The sequence below is a fragment of the Fukomys damarensis genome, unplaced genomic scaffold (assembly GCF_012274545.1).
Source record: "Fukomys damarensis isolate Sample0158 unplaced genomic scaffold, DMR_v1.0_HiC HiC_scaffold_17, whole genome shotgun sequence".
Classification (NCBI taxonomy): Eukaryota; Metazoa; Chordata; class Mammalia; order Rodentia; family Bathyergidae; genus Fukomys; species Fukomys damarensis.
This window is the reverse complement of record NW_022900929.1, coordinates 67,147,184-67,164,933: the sequence shown is the minus strand read 5'-3', so window position 1 is coordinate 67,164,933 and position 17,750 is coordinate 67,147,184. Positions and strand designations below refer to the sequence as shown.

The 17,750-nt window shown below is 34.9% G+C and overlaps 1 long non-coding RNA gene and 1 other non-coding gene across 2 annotated transcripts in view; one reads left to right on the top strand and one right to left on the bottom strand.

Moving 5' to 3' along the window:
* The window catches only part of LOC104868010, a 46,597-nt gene that overhangs the window by 17,010 nt on the left and 11,837 nt on the right, over positions 1-17,750 (bottom strand). Inside the window, exon 3 of the long non-coding RNA XR_781935.2 lies at positions 14,374-14,513. This is a non-coding gene — a long non-coding RNA (uncharacterized LOC104868010). The remainder of the gene's footprint in view (positions 1-14,373; positions 14,514-17,750) is intronic.
* On the top strand, positions 4,778-4,842 carry LOC117286635. Its single transcript, XR_004517796.1, has one exon. It is a non-coding gene; the product is annotated as a small nucleolar RNA SNORD37 (small nucleolar RNA).

The window sequence follows — 17,750 nt, the reverse complement described above, 5'->3', positions numbered from 1 at the left end:
GGTTTTATCTTTTTGTTTTTAGAGACAGGGTCTCACACTGTAGTTCAGGCTGACCTTGAACTCACCCTGTAGCCCAGGATAGCCATGAAGTCCATGTGATCCTCCTGCCTCAGCCTCCAGAATGTTGAGATTACAGGTGTGTGCCACCACCCTTGGGCCTATCTGGTTTTATTGTATATGTTTTGTTTATGAAATGCATAAAAGTATGTACCTTTAAAAAATTCCTACTAGGTAGATTTTGCAATAATGCACTCTAATGTGTATTAGAGATATTTTCACAGGCAGCATTTGAGACACTTAAATTTCTTATATATCTTTCAAACCATCTGATTTATGACATTTAATAATTCTCACATCATTTTTTAGCAAAAAAGAACTGAACTGTGTTACCACAAAGATAAATAACATTGTTTTTTCTTTTGCCACCAGTTTGTTTCATTTGTAATGATGAATTAGTAAATACACATTTGACGTTATGTCTATATATGTAGATTCTAGTCTGTGTTATAAACATATGTTTTATATAAATTATATATAAATGTATCTTATATGAAATACATGAAATATGTTATATAAATATATTTTATACAAAGTATATATAGAGAGAGATAAAATATTTGGAAAAAAATCATCAACCCAAAGAGGGCTATCCTAAAATTCTCCATATGTTTCATTTAATATGTAAAAGAGATCTGGAGTATGAAAGGAATCTTTGGATAGCTGGTTCATCTAAGAGAGGGGCTTGTCCTCTCATATTTTTCAGGCCAGGTTGATTTACCCAACAGTCTACTGGTTTCTGACGTTTTCACTACCAATATCATTCAGCAAATCATCATATTGATGCTACACCAATTATTAGTATAGCAAATAAATGTATCTACTCTCCTATAATCCACAATTTATCTCAGCTATGCCTTGATGTTTTCTACAATTTTTTCTACAAGTATGAAGTTACTAGATTATGCATCTTTCAATCTGTGACATTATCCTTGAAATATACACTGTTCCACTAACTTAAACAGCAAGGCAGTTTCCAGTTTTAACAGGTTCATATTTTGCAACATTAAAAATGAAATTATACTTATTTTATTTAGGTTTTGCATTTTGATTGCTTTAGGGTCTGTATGTAAATTCTCTTGATAATTTTAGTATACTACCAAATACATTTTTATTGGATTTATATGTGAAAATATGAGGAAAGTAACATTTAGAAAAGAAAAAAATAGCAACTCTATTAGAAAAAATGGAAATATAAAGTCTTACAATTTAAAAAGTTGGTACTATTTTCCCTTTTATGAGAAGTAAACATGCAGAGTAGTAAGGGTACACTGTTAGGGTTTAATTGCCTAATCCATTTAAAGAAAAAGACCATTTAATTTCTTTTTAACATGGGAACTAAATCTCCCCAAAACCTTCTATGCATTATGTTCTCTTTGCATTATGATCCCAGCAAGTTGATCTTACAAAGTCTGTTGATAAATGCCTTGGTCTTTAATGGCACAACTGCCCTCCTGTACAACTGAAATAGGAGGATTTGAAAATCAAGACTAGGACTGACTTTTTTTTTTTTGCATTTTAAATCACGCTTTTACTTTTTAAAAAGCATTCTCCTGTATTACTATCCCCTTTCTCTTCCTGCAGTTTTACCCTTTCTTTTAATCCCTGACCTAGGAATTATCCATTAAATTACTTATTTGTGGCTATTTGAACAAAACCATATTTCTATTCTTCTCACTTCCCATATCATTTTTCTTTGTAGAATACTATAATTTATTCAAAATATTCAGCCTGCAGTACTACTCCCTTGTCTCTAGGGGATACACTGCAAGACCCCCAGTGATTGTCTGAATCATGGGTAACACTGAACCCTACTTATATTATTTTTCCTATAACCACCAATCTACAATAGGGTGGAGTTTATAAATCAGACACAATAAGAGATTGACAACAATAACTAATGAAGGATATTAATTATAATATGACACTGTAATAAAAGTTATGGAATGGAGTCTCTGTCAAATTATAGTTTTTTGTTGTCTGTTTTTGAGAGCATGTGGGTTCTTTGCTCCACACACTGTACCTACCTTTATCACATACCCTGCAGTGCTGCCACATAGTAGAAAGTACTTTGTTCTTCCCTGTTTTGTACCCTGGCAACTTCTCTGCACTTTAATGACTATAGGGCATCTTCTTCAAGAAAGCTTGATTTCGTAGCAGTCAAAAACTTGGGTTTGCATTTAATCCTTTCTTCTTAACTTCAATTCTTCCTGAGCATGGCACCAGCTTCTTTATTATAAGATGCCCCTCTTCGATTTAAGTATTTTTTAGTCTACATCTGTTCTGGAACTGGAGTAGCCACCCCTTCCTAGTTTCAGTAAATGGCGGGGCGTTGTAAATTTCCAGAGATCTCTGAAGCCTTTGCATAGGCTTAGTGCATTGTAGAACAAGTCACTATCACTAAGAACATGTTTTGCTTTCATGCCTTATACCCCAACATTTATTTTTTTATCTTGACTAAGTATATATCACACACTGCGGACACAATATCTGCAGTGTGAGATATGACAGCAAATGCGGCATGATTCAGTTTCTCCTTCAGAATTGCATGGCAGAAGATTCATTCTCACCATAGATCTTAGCAACCTCAGCATTCAATTTTTTTTTCTTATCAAGAACTTTCACTTTTCCACTTAAACAAAGCCCTTTCAGCTTCTATTTGACATATCTAAATTTCCAACACACTCCTCCTGTGCTTTGGGTCCATCATTAAGTAAAATAATGGTGACTTACTTAGATTTAAATACCGGAAACCATGGCATTTAACCTGGTAACCAAGAAAGCATGCTGAGAGACCAACAGGTAGATCATATAGACAATATGTATACTCTAGGAAGGATGATTACTAGGATGGACTGAGGTCATACAAGATTTCATCACACTACTCAGAACAATTTAAAGCTTATCCATCTTTTTATTTCTAGAATTTTCTAATTAATATTCTCTGTTGACACTATTTTAACATATCTTTTGTTTTCATAATGTGAAGACATATTTTGTATTATGGCCTCTGAATGAGAAGATCACAGATATCCCATTCCCTTTGCTGGTGATAATACACCCTTTTCTTGCTGTCAAGTTATAATTTTAAAATGTTAAAAACATGACTCTCATACAAATCGCTATCACTTTTTATTTTACTTAACTAATTAAATGAAACCATGGAAGGTAAAACTAATTCAAAGAAAATCAAGGGGTCAAGCATTCATAGTAAAAAAGAGAATATACAGAATTATGAGAGGATTCATTCTTATACTAAGTATTTTTATTTAATTTTTAAGATGTAAATTTAATTTAAATATTTTAAATGCACAGATCTTCAGTATACAGTTGAATGAGTTGTAAAAAATGTTTACATTCATATAACCAATATTCTTAATCATGACAAGGATGTTTCTATCAACATAGAAATTCCTATCAGGCCAATCTCCAATCAAACTTCTATCCGAAGGCAAACATTAATCTAATTTCAATCACCATAGTTTAATTTTACTGTTCTTGGATTTTTATCTAAATGGAATCTCTTCTTCATTTAATGGATTTTTAAAGTACACTCATTTTGTCATCTAACAGTGGTCCGTTGGTTGTTTTTTTCCTATATCTTCCACTAATTCCTATACCACAATTTACTCCCCAGTTGATGGATTATCATATTGCGCTGTTGTAAGTAAAGCTGATATGAATAGTCATGTATAATTTTTCTGTGACATATATTTCATTGCTGTTGAATAAATACAAAAGAGTAGAACAATTGGGTCATAGGGTATTTGCCTGATTAATTTTATAAAAAATGCTCAAATGCTTTTCCAAAATAGATTTACTATTGAAATACTAATAAATAGACTTAGTATAGTAGAGTTAGGTTTGCTCCAAAGATTTACTAATTGCTTGTATTGTCATTATTTTCAATTTTAGTCAACAAATAATTGTATAAAATTTCTAATTGCCCTTTTCCATTTTCATTTCCCTGGTAAATACTTTTTTATATGATTATTGAAAATTTAATATTTTTCTTTTAGAGGACCTACATAAATATTGTGCTTTCACAGGATTGTCTATATTATTATAGATTTGCAAGGGTCTATGGTCTGAAAATTTGTATTCTCCCAAAATTTGGATGAAATTCATATACCTCCAACCTGACCCCTTTCCCAAAGTCATAGTATTAAAAGATAGAAGTTTCTATGTTCTAATACCATAAGGGCATGCCTTAAGGGCAATTTCCTTCAAAAATGGGATTAGTCTCCTTATAAAAGAAAGCCACATACAGACACAGTTAGAAGTCATTGCATATGGACCAGAAAGTTCCATATGGACCCTACACTAGATCTGCTAATGTCTTCATCCTGTACTTCCCAGAACTGCCAGAAATAAATTCATTTAATTTCCAAGCTACCTAGATCATGGCATTTTTGTTATAGCAGCTTGAATGGATTAAGACACAAGCATTCGTTATATATTTTGCATGTAAGTGTTTTGACTGATGTGGATTTATAAATATATTCTCCCAGTCTATGATTTACCTGATTTATTAATAGCACTCTTTGCTTAAGACGTTAGGCCACATAATATCCTTAAGGGAACATTAGAAGCAAGAATTTTAAAAGAATAAATACATCTCCATACTGAAGGCCCAATGCAGTAGAAAAAAAGTTTAGTTATACTACTGTCTAAAAATAAAAGAACTCTGTACCAATAAATTTAATAGAAAAATAAAACAGCTCGTGATGACTGAGATTTTTTCACTTTGACCTGATGTCTCTTGAAAAAACCCAGTGTCTGAGACCCTTGATAAAATTAAATAAATAAATGAATAGATGAATGAGGCAGGTTTGGAAGGTAGTATTTAAAGTCCATGAGGAAAGAGATATATGAGAGGAAAAGCAATAATAAGAGGTACCACAACATGAGCTGCAGAGTGCACAGAGGATGGGGTAATATGTGGAACAGGAACACGACAGCCAGAAGACAACGTCCTAACCACGGGAAGCCACTGCACCATTAGGGAAACAGAGGGAGAGACAGAGGAAGGGTCCAGTCAAGACAGAAAGGAGAACCTTAAGAGCAACAAGAGATAATTCTCCTCCCCTGCCCCTTCTTACTTCCTCCACTGGGACAAATGGGTGCAATGCTATCTTAAAATACTTGGGAGGAGCAAGTCATTAGAAGCCAAACGTTGTCAGGTTTATCAGCAATGTAATATTAGGGAAGTACACACAGAAAGAGATGACTTTACACTCCAGGGAAACTTGGTAGATGATGAAAGATAACACCGAGTTAGATTAAAAACACTAATTCTGCAATATGCTCTTTTAGCACTTGAAAGTGCTCATCGGTGCCCTCAGCTGGGTGGCCTGATACCAAGAAAATGTAAGAGCTAGGTGACTTCTTCAAAAACTAATAATCTCGTTGGGCAGAAAACCCTGAATATACATTCTAATAGAATAGTAATGTGAGAACAGATACAGTCGAAGGCCAAAACCACCTTGCGCAGTGCCACTGCTCTGGCTGACGTACACAAGCCACCAGCAGCTTCTGGGATGACAGACAGTTGATCTGTGGCACTGGGCAAACTGTGGGCGGAGGAACCAGAATGAAACGGTTAGAAACTTCAGGGCAGAGGGGTTCCTTGTATTCTGTCCCTCTTGGTTGAAAGCACCATTTTGCAAACTTCCGTAAGATCATTTTGCAGTTAAATATAAATATGAGGTAATGTTTTGCCAATTGGAACATTTCTCCAGTAATTTCTTATCCAAGACTAGCCCTTGTGTGTATTTCAACAAAAAATGCTCTTTTATGGTCTAAAAATCTGAACCTTGACTCTCTTCTTGCTAGCTGTACAGCTTTATTGCTTTGTTGAGTATAATTAAATCATGTGCTAGAGACCATGACACTATTAAATGAAATAGACTGTCTCAAGGTAAGGGGTATTATGTCCAAAACAACTTTGATCTGAGAAGAAAAAAAGAAAAGTGACCTTTTTCTCTATGTTTAAGTAAAGAAAGAATTCTATATTTGAATACATGCTCTTTATCCTCTCTTAAGAAAACAGTTTTTAAGCACAAATTTGTACTTTGAACTGCTGAAGGCACTTTTCATATAGTTTCTCATTTAGTTTTTCAACTTTGTAGATTGAAGTTCAGAGGAGCCTATTGGTGCACAGCTGTTTATTAAAATTGAGCGTTTAAAATAATGACACCCTGTGCCAAGTCTGACGAAGCAGTAAATGTCAATTTATTGCAGTGTGTTACTCTGAATTGCATCCTAAAGCAGTTAGGATGATGGATAAAAGTTCAATTTTCATGTAATGTTACATTTCCAGAATTAATACTGTGGTTTATAAACAAATATGTTTGTACCAGGCGTGGTGGTGCACGCCTGTAATCCCAGCACTCAGAAGGCTGAGTCAGGAGGATCACTGTGAGTTTGAGACCAGCCTGGGCTACATAGTGAGTTCCAGGTCAGTTTCAACTACATAGTGAGACCTGTCTCAAAAACACAAAAAACAAAACAAACAAACAAAAAAACAGAATATGTTTGCCTTTGGAAGATGTATCCAAAACTACTTAAAGGTAAGATGACTTAATGTTTTCAACTTATATTCAAAGAGTAATGAATATAATATTAATAACACACATATGTGTATACACTTCTGAAATGCTAACAATTGGTCAATTGATGAATTTGCCTTGAAAAAAGTTCATATTATTTCTGAACATCTTATATCTTTGGAATTATTTCAAAAGGAATACTGCAAAAACTTTAAAAAGTTGTAAAAAAGTATCAGTGGAAGACACTGTCACCCATTTTAATAGCTTGATTGAGATATGGTTGGTATACAACGGACTACACATATTTAATGTGTACAGTTTCATTAGTTTATACATAATCACTTTTGATACCATCACCACATTCCAAGTAATAGAAACATCCTACAAATCCAGAAGACTGCTTGTGCCCTTTTTGTTTTGTTTTAGTATTAGATCTACCTTCTTAACAAAAATTTATGTAGACAACATCACACTCACTATAGGTACTGTCTTACAGAAGACCTCTGGGATTTATTCAAATAGCATAAAACTAAAACTTCATATCCTTTGAACAACAAATTCCCACGTCAACCTCATGTCAGCCCTTGACAAGCCCCATTGCATTCCTGCTTTAGGAGATTAACTGTTACAGACACCTGACAGAAGTAACATCATGCAGCATTTGTCTATCTATGATTGTCTCATTTTATTTTGTATCGTGTCGTTCTGGTTCATCCTTACTGCCACAGGATTTCATACATGTTAAGGCTGAATAATATAGTAGCACATTTTCTTTAATCATCTACTCATTGATTGACTTTTAGGTTTATTCCTAATCTTGATAATTGTGAATAACACTGCAGTGAACATAGGAATGCATATATCTCTTTGGGAACCTAAGTTAAATTCTTTTTTTTTCAGCTTTAATTGAGTTTATTGGTACATTACTAGGGATACAGTACAGTTACATTCATTGTTGGGATCTTGTACCTCTACATGACAAGTCTTGATTCTCATTTTTTCCCCTTGTCCTTTCCCTCCCTTCACCCACTCCTCCCCTCCCCATCTACAAACACTTTATTTCCATCTTTTCATTGTCTCACATTTTTTTCTTTTCCCTTATTACCCTTCCCCTACTCATTACACCTTCCCTACACCTTTAGCTCCTTTCTTCCCATTTCTCAATGTCAGTAATCTTATTAGGATCTTCTGTATTATTGCAGATTATTCACACCAGAGAGACTATTCGGTATTTACACATGTGTGCCTTATTTATTTCACTTAGGAGTATATCTTCAATATGTATCCATTTTCCCATGTTTATAGTGACACAGTTTGTAATAGCTAAAACTTGGAAACAGCCCATTTGCCCATCCATTGCAAATTGGATAAAGAAGACGTGGTTTGTCTTAAATTCTTTCTGTTCCAGAAGTAAAGTTATTGGATTATATCTATTGGATCATATATATTCATATTTTTGAGCAGTCCCCCAAAGTTTTCCATAGTTGCTGAACCATTTTCCACTTTCATTTACAGATTACAAGGATAAAAATTTCTCCACACCCTTGACAACACTTGTTTTCTTTTATTGTTTTATTTTCCTTTGTTTTTGGTCATACCTACCCTAACAGGTGGGGTCAAGATTACACTGTTCCAGGCTGGGGCTGGGGACTTAGCTGAGTGGTTCTGCTGCCTGCCTCACAAGCACAAGAACACAAGTTCAACCCCTGGTACCAAAAAACAAAACATTGTGGTTTTGATTTTAATATTCCTCACCATTTATGATTTTGAATATCTTTTCATTTAACTCTTAGCCCCTTGTACATCTTCTTGATAGAAGTGTTCAAATCCTTTGTGATTTTTTTAGCTATCAAGCTATAGAAATCCCTTATATATTTTTCAAATTAGTCTCATCCAAGTAGAATTTGCAAAAGTTTCTCTCTTGTGTTTGCCTTTTTATTTTGTTGATTGTTTCCTTTGCTATACAGAGGCTTTTTAGTTTGATTCAATCTCATGTTTATTTTTGCTCCGCACTTAAAAATTCAACGCCAAGACCAACATCAAGAAAATTTTGTCTGTTTTCTTTTTTCCCCTAGGATTTTTAGAGTTTATGGTCTAATGTTTAAATATTTAAACCATTTTGATTGATGATTTTGTTTAGTGTAGGATCCTTTCCATTTATATTCTTCTGTATATCCTATTTATATCCTATATTCTTGCTCAATTATCTCATAAAATAATCTATTCGCATAGTTTCCTTCTTTATTCCAGCCTTGGCTTTTTAAAGATAACACTAACTATTGTTATTAAATACCAGTGTCATCAATAGACAAGTTTATTGCCAAATATATTCATAAACTTTTAAATAATATGACAATAATCATACTACACTAAATAACTGTACTCTTCTTTTTACAAACTTGTATAGTTAAAATATAAGAAACATAAAATCTAATCAGAAAAGTTTTTAAAATATAACAAAGCAATTGGTTCAAGAAGACAATCATAAATAAAATTGATACTCAGGACAGACTTCAAGTAAGATTGCACTCACAAAAAACAATTTCACTAAGAACTTACTGTTTTCCATATCTCCCCTCTCATTTCCGTATCATCAGTTTCATTTTAAGGCTTGTTCTGCTAAAAGACATGAAATAACTGCCAATACTAAAAATATCCTAGAAAAAGACAATGAAGATCACAACTCCATGAGGCCCAAAAGAGCAAATCCAGTAGGCAAGGCAAGAAATTAAAGAGGGGGGAGAAAAAATTAAAAAGAGCCAACAACTGGAAAATAACATGATGATGATAAGTCAGTACATATCAGTTATAACCATCAATGTTAATGGCCTTAATTCTCCAATCAAGAGAAATAGACTGAAAGAATGGATTAAGAAGCAAAATCCAACAATATGCTGTATACAAGAAACACACCTAGTTCAAAAAGAAATTCATAAACTGAAAGTTAAAGGACGGAAAACAGTCCTCCATGAGACTAGGGGTGGCTATCTTATTTGGAGACAAAGTAAATTTCAAATCAAATCTAATTAAGAGAGACAAAGATGGTCACTACATCCTTGTAAAGGGAATAATCCAAGAGGAAGAGATGACAATCATAAATACACATGCACCAAATACTAATGCCCCCAACTGTACAAAACAAATGTTAAGGAACATGAAAAACTAAAAAAGCACTAATACAATTGTACTGTAACAGATGGACAGATCATCTAGACAAAAATTCAACAACAAAATACTAGAACTGAATAAAGCTTTTGAACAAATGGATTTAACATGGCTACAGAGTGTTCCACCCCGCAAAATCAGAATATACGTTCTTCTTGGCTTCACATGGTCATGCTCCAAAATAGACCACAGGATAGCTCATAGAACATGCTTAAGTAAATGTAAAGGAGTTGAAGTTATCCCGTGTATATTATCAGACCATAGTGCAATTAAACTGGAGATCAATAACAAAAGAAACTGCAAGAACTTCACAAACACATGGAAATTGAATAACACTCTCTTGAATAACCAATGGGTCACAGAGGAACTTAAAGAAGAAATTAGACAGTTTTTACAATTTAATGATAATGCCAATACAACATACAGGAATCTATGGGACACAATGAAAGCAATTCTAGGAGGGAAATTTATAGCAGTGAATGCCCACACTAGAAATACAGAGCAAGCTCAAATAAACAATCTAATGCTTAATCTTAAGCTTCTAGAAAAATAAGAGCAAGACAAACCCAAAAGCTCTTATAAAGGAGGAAACTATAAAGATCAGAGAAGAAGTCAGTGCAATGGAGACTAAGAGAACAATACAAAAAAACAATGAATTGAAGAGTGGGTTTTTTGAAAGAGTAAATAAAATCGATAAACCCTTAGCAAGCCTTTTCAAAAAAAAGAGGAAAGACTAATATCTATGCAATTAGGAATAAAAAATGTAAAGTCACAGCAAATCCAGGAAAAATCCAGAGGATCATCAATATACTTGAAGAACCTGTGCTCTAATAAAATGGAAAACACAGAAGAAATGGGTAGATTTCTAGATACATATGAATTACCAAAGTTGAACAAAGAAGATATAAAAACTACAATCACCCCAACTATAATCAGTGTAATTGAAAATTTAATTAAAAATTTACCAACAAAGAAAAGCCTAGATCCTGATGGTTTTACTGCTGATTCTACAAAACATTTAGAGAAGAATTACTGCCATGAGTTTTGAAGCCTTTCAGTGAAATTGAAAGGGAAGCAATACTTCCAAATTCATTCCGGGAAGCAAGTGTTACTTTGATTCCAAAAGCAGGGAAAGAACCAACCAAGAAAGAGAACTACAGGATATTCTCACTAATGAATATAGATGCAAAAATCCTCAATAAGATACTGTCAAACAGAATACAGAAGATCATTCACCCTGACCAAATCAGATTTATTCAGGGATACAAGGACGGTTCAACATACGTAAATCCATAAATGTAATATACTATATTAACAGAGTCAAAGACACAAACCACATGATCATCTCAATAGAAGCAGAAAAAGCATTTGACTATATTCAACACCCATTCATGATAAAAACCCTGTAGAAAACTAGTATAGATGGTTTTTATCACAATTTGATAAAAGCTATCTATGAAAAACCAACAGCCAATATCATACTAAATGGTCAAAAACTGAAAACCTTTACACTAAAACCAAGAACAAGACAAGGATGTCCACAGCCACCAGTCCTGTTCAATATTGTTTTGGAAACATTAGCCACAGCAATTAGACAAGAGAAATAAATAAAAGCAATGAAAATAGCACAGGAAGGAGTTAAATTATTTCCTGATGATATGATACTCTACATAGAAGACCTAAAAAACTCTGCCAAAAGACTTCGTCTACACTTAATTGCCATATTCAGGAGAGTAGCTAGATACAAGGTCAACACTCATAAATAACAGAATCAATGAGAGAAATTAAAGAAACAATCTCTTTCAAATAGCATCCTAAAAAATGAAATACCTAGGAATCAATCTAACAAAGGAAGCAAAGGACTCTACATTGAGAACTACAAAACTCTGAAAAAAGAGATTGAAGAGGATATAAGAAAATGGAAAGATATCCCTTGTTCCTGGGTAGGAAGAACCAGTATAGTGAAAATGGCCATAGTTCCAAAACAGCTGTACAGATTGAATGCAATTCCGATTGAAATCCCAACAGTACATTTCATTGAACTAGAGAAAACAGTCCAAAGATTCATTTAGAAGAAGAAGAGACCTAGAATTTCAAAAGCCATATTAGGCAACAGAGACATGGCAGTGGGTATCACATCTCCAACTTGAATTTATACTACAAAGCCACCGTTATAAGCACAACATGGTACCGTCAAAGGAACAGACCCGAGGATCAGTGGAATAGATTCAAAGATGCAAAACAACTCCAGACATACTCAGCTACCACATCTTTGACAAAGGAGTCAACCATCTTCACTGGAGAAAACATCGCCTCTTTAATAAATGGTGTTGGAAAAACTGGATTTCAACTTCCCAAAGATTAAAACTAGACCACTCTCTTTTGCCATGCACTAAACTAAAATTGAAGTGGATTAAAGGTCTAAATATTAAAACAGAAATGCTAAACTTGCTGGAAGATAAGCTAGGTAGAACTCGTGAAGACACTGGCATAGGAAAACACTTTATGAACAAATCTTCAGTAGCATGGGAACTAGCACAAAGAATTGATAACTGGGATCTCATCTTACTAAAAACTTCTGCACTGTAATAGAAACCACCAACAGAGCTAAGAGACAACCTACAATGTGGGAAAAATTTTTATCAGCTGTTCCTCAGACAAAGGTCTACTATACAGAACATATAAAGAACTCAGAAAAGTCAGACCCCCAAATTTATAAACCCAATTCAAAAATGGGCATCTGAAATGAACAAACATTTCTCAGACAAAGAAATAAAAGCAACAAATAAATGTATGAAAAAATGTTCAAAATTACTGGTCATTTGAGAGATGCAGATGAAAACAGCACTGAGATTCCATCTCACCCCAGAAAGAATGGCTGCTGTTAAGAAACCAACCAACAACAAATGATGGCAGGGTTGTGGGGAGAAAGGAACCCTTCTCCATTGTTGGTGGGAGTGCAAACTGGTGCAACCACTGTAGAAATCATTATGGAGATACCTCAAAAACTAGGATTAGAGGTCCCATTTGACTAAGCTATTCCCCTGCTAGATATCTTCCCAAAAGAAAAGAATCATACCACAGTGATATATGCTCACTCATGTTTATAGCAGCACAGTTTGTAATAGCTAAAAGTTGGAAACAGCCTAATTGCCCATCAACTGGAGCCTGGGTAAAGAAGATTTGTTTTAATAAAATGGAGTACTACTCATCCATAAAGAATGAGAAACTAGTGACATACATAAGTGGATGAATATTGAGGACCTATTCTTAAGTGAGATTAATAGGACACACGTGTAAATAACGAATAGTTTCTCTGGTGTGGTAAACTGAAAGTGTAAATAAGAATCAAAATGTATAACTGATGTTGTGCAATAGGAAAAATCTAAAGATGTAGGGGAAGCTGGAGGGGTAGGGGAAAGCTAAGAAGAGAAAAGCAAAAATAAGATAAAAGGAAAAATGGAAACAAAGTATCTTTAAATAGGGGAGGGTGGAGGGGGTGAAAGGAGGGCAGGGGTGAGGGGAAAAATAAGAACCAAGACATACCATGTAAAGGTACAAGATCCCAGTGATGAATGTAACTTGTATACGTAAAATGTACCAATAAAGAAAAAGGGAAAAAATACACTGCAGGCTTTTAGAGAAACAATTCAAAATTCTCTGAGCTTGAAAAATTAGAGCTGAGCTAGACATTATTATCAGCTAAAATTTCATAATAAGAAATCAATAATAAGACTCAAGAGTATTCCTAGGACTCAAATGTTCTCAGAAGATGGGAGGAAAATTAGACGAATCCATCAGTGCTAGGTTTTGAAGTCTGGACATTGTTCTTTATATACTTACTTGGATAGGGGACTGATATTTTCAAGGTATTTATATCTATCTTTTTCCCATTGCTATAACAAAGCACTAGAGGCTGAATACATCATAAAGTGAAGAAAGCTATTTATCCTCACAGTTTGGGAGGAAGGAACGTCACAAAGTATGGCGGCAGCTCTGGTGAGTGGCTCTCGGGCTACCTCACACCATGGTGATAACATCATTGAAGAAGCCCATTCGAGAGACAGGGAAATCACAGATGACACAGGAAAAGCAGGGCAGTGCCTACTTACATTTTCATCACTACCCTCTTGTTAAGAACTAACCAGGATCACATGAGACCTACACTAATTCCTCCCTCAATGATACAATCTCCTCCCTGAAGCCTCCATCTCTTAAAGGGCCATCACTGTCACATTGAGGGTAAAAGGCAGCACCCTAGACATGTACTGAGGGAGAATCACCATTAATGAAGATCAGTGGAGTCACTCATGGAAGCCTTCTTTGAAGCCACAAATATCACCAAGTCAGAGCAAGAGTATGTAGTGCTACCTGAGAGGGAAGAATAATTTGAAAAGGACAATTGTGAATTCCAAGACGTGGTGACTTCTGGAATCTGAAAAACGACAATCACAGGTCACACTGGGAAAATGTGATTGTGGTACATGTGATGGTTAATCTTGATTGTGGGCCTGATTGGCTTGAGAGACCCTAAGGGACTCATAAAGCACATGTCAGAATGTTTGGATGGCTCGTGTGGATGTGGCCCTGGGGGTCGTACCTGTCTGTAACCTTTTCTTTCTTGCTTCCCCATGCTGTCTGCTTCCTGGACGTCGTGCGTGGAGGTGCCTTGCTCCACCAGACCCTTCTGTCAGTTTCTCTATCTTGGAACCAGCTGATCGTGGACTACAATTTCTGAAACTGTAAACCAAAATAAATATTTTCTCCTTTCATTGTGTATGACAGGTATTTTGTTCCAAAAACAGATTAATGCAATATCTCATATGCATGTTCTTTTTTTTTCCCCTTCTTTTTTTTCAGCTTTACTTGAGTTTATTGGTACATTTTAGGGATACAGTACAGTTACATTCATTGTTGGGATCTTGTACCTCTACATGACAAGTCTTGATTCTCATTTTTTCCTCTTACCTCTGCCCTCCCTTCACCCCCTCCTCCCCTCCCCATCTACAAACACTTTATTTTCATCTTTTCATTCTCTCACATTTTTTTCTTTTCCCTTTTTACTCTTCTCCTACCCATCCCACCTTCCCTACACCTTTAGCTCCTTCTTCCCATTTCTAAATGTCAGTAATCTTATTAGAATCTTATGCATTGTTCTGAATTGACTGAGGAACATTTAATTGAAACATAAGAGAAAAGAATGCAGACATTTGAAGTATGGGCTTTATTGTTAGATTGTGTGAAAACAAACTCCAGCTCCTTCCATAAGATCTAAATGGCTTCAATCACTTTCTATTAATCTTTCTTATTCATACACAGATATAATGATAATACCTAACACCACTGTTTATAAAATTAAAATGAACGTAAAATAATTGAAACATTCCTTGCACATAGCATATGTTCAATGAGTATTATGATTGTTATTAATAAATGTCAAAATGAAAGTTTCAAATTTAATAATGTGATTAATAGCCATAACTATGAAAGTTTAAATCCTATTCTGAAGATGAAGACACTAAATAAAAATGTTCATACAGAACAGGTCAAAAATTATAATTGGCAATAATGCATACTGCAAACATAAATAAAACCAGGAATGAAAATGCTCTTTCACACTATTGATGTTGACTCTCATTTTAACCAAAAAGCAATTGCCAACAAATAGGAAAAGTCATGACCACTCATGCAGAAAAGACAAACATTTATTGTTCTTACTTTTGTGCCAAATACATCCATTGTATTATGATCCCTCTTTATAAACTGGAACTTTGAAGTACAATTTCCCATAGTCAGATTTCTCAAAGACACACGATTTATAGGTGGCAGATTAAGCATGTGTATAAACTAACACCAGGACACAGATGCTTAGACCCTACACTGTACCTTGTAATCAAAACTGCATATATAGAAGTATACAAGAGTGTAGCTGAGTGACATTAGACAAGTCTTTTTAATGGTCCATCAAAACATAACAGCATGTGGAAGATAAGTTAGGTTGAACTCTCAAAAGCATTGGCATAGGAAAAGACTTTGTGAACAAATCCACAGTAGCATGGGAACTAACACAAAGAATCAACAACTGGGATCTCATCTTATTAACAAGCTACTGCACTGCAAGAGAAATCACCAACAGAGAAACAACCTACAATGTGGGGAAAAAACTTTAACAGCTGTTCCTCAGACAAAGGTCTACTCTCTGGAGTATATAAAGAGCTCAAAAAATCAGTCTCCCAAAATACAAAGATCTAGTTAAAAAATGGGCATCTGAAATGAGCAGATATTTCTCAGACAAAGAAGTAAAAACAGAAAATAAATATATGAAAAAATGTTCAACATCACTGGACATTTGAAAATGTCTTTTTTTTGGGGGGGGTACCAGGGATCGAACTCAGGTCTTTGCACTTAGCAAGTCAGGCGGTGGAACCACTGAGTTAAATCCCTGGCCCCATCACTGGACATTTGAGAAATGCAGATGAAAACAACACTGAGATTCCACCTCACCCCAGAAAGAATGGGTGCTATCAAGAAACCAACCAATAACAAATGTTGGTGGGCCAGGCGTGGTGGCACATGCCTGTAATCCCAGCAGTAGGGAGTTTGAGGCTGATGGATCACTGTGCATTTGAGACCAGCCTGGGCTACATAGTGAGCTCCAGGTCAGTCTCAACTACACAGTGAGACCCTGTCTCAAAAAAAAAAAAAAAAAGGTTGGCAAGGTTGTGAGGAGAAAGGAACCCTTCTCCATTAATGGTGGGAGTGCAGAGTGGCGCACCACTGTGGAGATCAATATGGAGATACCTCAAAAACTAAGATTAGAGGTCCCATTTTACTGAGGAATCCCTCCACTGGATTTCTTTCCAAAAGAATTGAAAGAATCATATCACAGCAACATATGCACACCCATGTTTATAGCGGCACAGTATGTAATACTTGGAAACAGGCAATTGTCCATCACTTGGAGTTTGGATAAAGAAGATGTGCTTTTTTTAATAAAATGGAGTACTACTCAGCCATAAAGAATGAGAAACTAGAGACATTTATAGTTAAATGGATGCACATTGGGGCCATACCCTTAAGTGAAATAAATAGAACACACATGTGTAAATACTGAATAGTTTCCCTGGCATGAAAAACTGTAAGTGTAAAAAAGCTTCAAATTGTATAATTGATAAAGTGAAATAGGAAGGAAAGGGCTAAAGGAGTTGAGGAAGTGGGAAGGGTAGGGGAAAGGAAGAAGGGAAGAGAAAGACTAAGAGAAAAGGAAAATGGTAACAAAGTCTTTTAAATATGGAAGGGTGGAAGAGGTGAATGAGGGCAGGGGAATGGGAAAAAAACAAGAATCAAGATCCATCATGCAAAGGTGCAAGATCCCAATGATGAGTGTAACTGTACTGTATGCGTAAAAAGTACCAATATATTTAATGAAAAAGAAATAACAGCATGGTGGCTTCAAGAAGATAATGTATACAACCTTATACTAAGTATATTGAGATATCTTAATATTTAAACAACTCATCTCAACTTGCTCATAATAAGAAGGCAGTTTAAACTTCATCCACAGCATTTAACAATTTAAGTTATTTCTTCTTCAATGGACCTGCAGCTTAGCAAACATTTAATATGCAGAGAAAAAGTTTTAGTTCACAGGAAAAACATCGGAGACCCTACAGGCACAACTGAAATATAATTCTGCTGAAGTGTGTAAATAATAATACAAATGATGACCCCAGAGAATTTTATAATATTTTTGTCTATGTACACTGCCTTTTCTTGAAATGTCTCAGTGGACTACATTATGAATCATAATTATAATCAAGCTTCAGAACATCCCACAGAGTTAGTTGACATTTTTAATGCTAGAGGTAGTAGGAGGAATATTAATTTTTCAAGGTCACTCAAGGAGTCAGAGGCTAAAATAAGAATAGAATAAAAGAATTCTAACTCAAGTCATCTGATAAATATAACCACAGGCAT